Raw genomic sequence first — 5336 nt, 5'->3', positions numbered from 1 at the left:
GTGGATAAATGCCTAGAAACAATCTTCTAAGACTGAAAACCTGAACAGATTACTAGGTAATGAAATTGAATCAGTAATTTAAAAATCTCTTAAACAAAAATCTAGGACTGGTTGGCTTTAGAAGTGAATTCTACCAAATAGTTAAACATAGGTAATACCGATCATTCTCAAACTATTCCGGGGGCACCTGGCTGGCTCAGTCAGAGGAACATGCGACCCTTGATCAAACTACTCCAAAAAATAGAAGAGGAAGAAATCCTTCCAAATTCATTCTATGAGGCATTACCCAGATACCAAAACTAGACAAAGACACTATAGTAAAAGAAAATTAAGGAAACAATTCCATTACAACTGCTTTAAAAGAATGCAATATCTAGGAATAAATTTAACCAAGGAGATGAAAGATTTGTATATTGAAAACTAGCAGACACAATGAAATTAATTGAAGGTAATACAAATAAATGGAAAAAAATTCCATGCTCATGGATTGGGAGAATGAACATTGTTAAGGCCAGAATTAACATTGTCAAATGTTAAAACCTAAAGCAATACACAGATTCAATGCAATCCTTATCAAAATCCCAATGGGATTTTTCACAGAAATAGAACAAATAATCCTAACATTTGCATGGAACCACAAAAACCCTAAATAGCCAAAGCAATCTTTAAAAAAATTTTCTCTTATTTGTGTATAGTTGACACACAATGTTACATTAGTTTCAGGTGTACAACATAGTGATTTGACTTTTCTATATGTTCTGCTATGCTTGCCATAAGTAGAGCTGCCATCTGTCACTGTGCAATGCTAGTACAGTATCCCTGAGTATCCTCCATATGCTATACTTTTACTATTGTGCCTTATTACATAATTAGAAGCCTGTATCTCTCACTCTCCTTCACCCATTTTGTCCAATTTTTCCTCTGGCAACCATCAGTTTGTTCTCTGTATTTATAGATCTGCTTCAGCTTCTTTTTGTTTTTTAGATTCCATGAGTGAAATTATATGGCATTTATCTTTTTTTTTTTTTTACTTATTTTGCTTAGCATAATACCCTCTCAATCTATCCATGTTGTCACAAATGGCAAAAATCACATCCTTTTTATGGCTGTGTAATATTCCTGTGTGTGTGTGTGTGTGTGTGTGTGCGCGCGCGTGCATGCACACCACATCTTTATCCAGTCATCTATTGATGGGCACTTGGGTTGTTTTCATACCTTGGCTATTGAAAATAATACTGCAATAAACATATGGGATGCATATATCTTTTTGAATTAATGTTTTCATTTCTTTGGTTAAGTACTCAATAGTTGAATTATAGGATAAGATATTTCTGAAAGGTTAAGTAATTTCTACACCCAACATGGGGTTCAAACTCACAACCTCAAGATCAAGAGTGGCATGCCTACTGACTAAGCCAGCCAGGCACCCCTGGATAAGGTATTTCTATTTTCAATTTTTTAAGAAATGTCTATACTGTTTTCCATAATGACTGTAACAATTTACATTCCCACCAACAGTGCATAAGGCTTCCTTTTTCTCACATCTTTGCCAACAATCTTTTTGTCTTTTTGATACTAGTTATTCTGACAGGCATGAGGTATATCTCTTTGTGGTTTTGATTTGCATTTTCCTGACTGAAAAGATGCTCAACATCACCAATTGTAGGTCTACTGTCCATCTGTATGTTTTCTTTGGAAAAAATGTGTAATCAAAGGTCTACTTTTTTAAAGATTTTATTTATTTATTTATTCATGAGAGACACAGAGAGAGAGAAAGGCAGAGACACAGGCAGAGGGAGAAGCAGGCTCCATGCATGGAGCCCGACATGGGACTCGATCCCCGGTCTCCAGGATCACACCCTGGGCTGTAGGCGGTGCTAAACCTTGGAGCCACCAGGGCTGCCCTCAAAGGTCTACTTGATTACTATAGCTTTGTAAGCATATTTTGAGATCTGCAATTGTGCGCTTCCAGCTTTGTTCTTCTTTCTCAAGATTGCCTAGCCAAAGAAGAAATAAGAAAGTACAAAACTGGAAACATCACTCTATGTTACAACTCTATGGCAAACCTGTAACAAACACTATGGTGTCAGCATAAAAACAGACACATAGATCAACTGAACAGAACAGAGAGCTCAGAAATAAACTCATGCACGTAGAGTCAATTTATGACAGAGGAGGCAAGAATATACAATGGGCAAAGTATAGTCTCTTCAATAACTGGTGTGAAAATTGGGCAGCCGCATGCAAAGGAATGAAACAGAGCTACTACCTTTTTTTTTCAGAGCTACTATCTTATACCACACACAAAAATTAATTGAAAATGAATTAAAGCCTTGAACATAAGAACTAAAACCATAAAACTCCTAGAAGAAAACATAGGTGGTAATTATCTTAACATTGGTCTCGGTGTTTTTAGATTTGACACAAGAAGCAAAAATTAACAATTGGGACTATATCGGGCTAAAAAGCTACTGCACAGCAGAAGAAACAATCAACAATTGTTGGAAAAGGCAACCTGAGAAAGGAACTATTAGTAAATCATTTATTTTTCCTCCAAATCCATTTATCAGTTCTTATTCTTACTGTGCTGACAGCTGGCATCATTTATACTTTAAGAAAACCACTTAAAATTTGCCAAATATCTAAGATAGTTACAGGTACAAAAGACATACAAATTAAAACCTTTTACAAAGTCATAGATACTATAATTTGTCCTTGACTGTAACTTCTGTATTCCGAAATGACTGCAAAACTAAAACCTTAGAAAAACTGTACACCTTGTACTTTGGTTTATATCTTGGAAATAAAGGCTGTTTCACTGTTACACATTTAGTGTCTCTGGTAGGTTGAGGAGAGAAACACCATGATACCTTGAACTTTTACACTTTTCTCCTGTTGACTGTGGTGCTCTGAGGTAGGTCTGGCGAAGGTCCATGAGACAAGGCTGGAGACTCTCCAACGGATATGCAGACTTCTGAACTAAAGATTCAGGCCAGCTCTGTCCTGTGGCTGGGGAGAGTGCCAAATGAAAGGCCGCCCCAGCCACGACTGACAGCAAATACTTTAGGTATGGGTCAGCATCCATCAAAACCCAATTCTCCTCAAAACAGTGCAAACTTTCAACTTCTCAGCTGGCAGGCTGCTGGTGCAGAAAGTATTGGGCAAGAAACCGATTTGTTGTCAGTACAGCAAGGTCAAAAGCAAGCACTCTAAAAAAAAAAAAAAAAAAAAAAAAAAAAAAAAAAGGCAAGCACTCTTTTATATTCTTTTTAATTTTTTAAAAAGATTCTTATTTATCCATTCATGAGAGACACAGAGAGAGAGGCAGAGGGAGAAGCAGACTCCATGCAGGGAGCCCAACATGGTACTTGATCCAGGGACTCTGGGATCATGCCCTGAACCGAAGGCAGACAGACGCTCAAGCACTGAGCCACCCAGGTGTCCCAAAAGCAAGCACTCTCAAAGCTAGGTGCTCCGTTCTCAGGATGTGCGTCTTGCTATAGGTATCACTGGTGACGCGCACCAACTCTGCTGTTTCCGGGGGGTGTGTTTCTTCAAACGTTGAGGCTAACACAGACGAATGCAGGGTCTTATTCAGTACTTTATATTCTTCTCCTACTTCAGTTCACCAGTCCACAAGAACAACCCTCATACTGTGAGCGATGTCTGGCTGTGTCTTCCTGAAGCCACTTCATGCTTACAGGTCACCTCCATCTCCCTATGGTATGTGTGAATGTCCTCATGGTAGTCCGACACTTCATTGACACTCACTGGCTTTTCATCCTCTAACAACTGATATGTCCATGGCATGTGGTGACTCAAAACTACCATCTATTGGATAGTCAAAGGTAGCAGTGGTTTTTCTTGGTCCAGGTAAAGTAATAACTGAATTAAAAGTCCGCATGTTTTCATGTTCTGTTTTCTTAGATTCAGCTGACCTCCTTGGAGTGTGTTCTTCTGCTTCATTCACATGAATGGTAAATGCAGGCTGTTAATGGTTTGCTTTCCAGGCAGGAACAATGACCTGCTCATTGTTTATAGGAAGATACTTAAGAGGTGCAATCCATCCTGTCTTGAGCCTCTGCTGTGGTGCTGGAACATGTGGGTTCCTGGCCTTTAGTACCACCAGCCTGGGATGGGTGGGGGTTGCTGGGCAGGTGCTGCCTTCTGAGGGTTGAGGGTTTTGTTTGTTTTTTAGAGAGAATCTTAACCAGGCTCCATGTTGGAGTCTTAACCGACCGAGTCACCCAGACGCCCTGTGGTTGAGGTTCTCCTGGTCCTCTTAGAGATCCATATCCCGGCCACAGGTCTGGACTTAGAGCTGCCCAAAATCACTGCTCCCAGGTCATGGTGTGATTAACCTGTGGCACCAAGTAGCATGTAATCTGTCCTGCTGACACCAGCAAGAGATGCTCGAGCGTAGACACTGCCACAGCCCAGGTCAGCCTGCCCACTGGGGATCACACAGCTCTGAGGAAATTGTAAAAGGTATAGGCAGGAACTGCCAGGTGTAGAGGGCTAAAGTGGCTCCCTGTAAATCATATATTTGAGAAGGGATTAATATCCAAAATATATAAAAACTCATACAACTCAATACCAGAAAGAACCAATCCAATTAAAAACTAGAGGATTGGAATAGGCATTTTCCCCCAAGAAGACATACAGATGGCCCACAGGTATGTGAAAAGATGCTTAACATCACTAACCATCAAGGAAACACAAATCAAAACCACAATGAGATTATCATTTAACAACTGTCAAAAAGGCTATTATCAAAAAGACAACAAATAACAAGTATTGGCAAGCAAGTGGGAAAAAAGGAAACTTCCTGCGTTGTTGGTGGGAATATAAATTGTTACAAAGCCATTATGGAAAAATAGTATGGAGGTTCCTCAAAAAAATTAAAAATAAAACTACCCTATGATCCATCAATTCCACTTCTGGGTATTTATCCAGAGGAAATAAGAACAGTAGCTTGAAAACGTATCTGCCTCCCCATGTTCATTGCAGCATTATTTATAATAGCCAAGACATGGAAGCAACCTGAGTAAGAGTCCATTCATGGATAAATGGGTAAAGAAACTGATGTATAGGGGATCCCTGGGTGGCTCAGCGGTTTAGCTAGCACCTGCCTTTGGCCCAGGGCGTGATCCTGGAGACCCGGGATCAAGTCCGGCATCGGGCTCCCTGCATAGAGCCTGCTTCTGCTCTGCCTCTCTCTCTCTCTGTGTCTCCCATGAATAAATAAATAAAAAATCTTAAAAAAAAAAAAAAGAAAAGAAACTGATGTATACACTCCCTCAAACACCCACTCCAATACTCCACAGGAATATTAT

General features: G+C 39.7%; 1 pseudogene; it reads right to left on the bottom strand.

Annotated features, from left to right (window-relative positions):
- Positions 1-3349: 3349 nt before the first annotated feature.
- LOC100685681 lies at positions 3350-4185 on the bottom strand (annotated as a pseudogene).
- Between the last annotated feature and the right edge of the window lie 1151 nt (positions 4186-5336).

Source organism: Canis lupus, chromosome 23 (assembly GCF_011100685.1).
Source record: "Canis lupus familiaris isolate Mischka breed German Shepherd chromosome 23, alternate assembly UU_Cfam_GSD_1.0, whole genome shotgun sequence".
Taxonomy (NCBI): domain Eukaryota; kingdom Metazoa; phylum Chordata; class Mammalia; order Carnivora; family Canidae; genus Canis; species Canis lupus.
The sequence above is the reverse complement of the archived record's forward strand: the minus strand, read 5'-3'. Positions and strand labels throughout refer to the sequence as shown.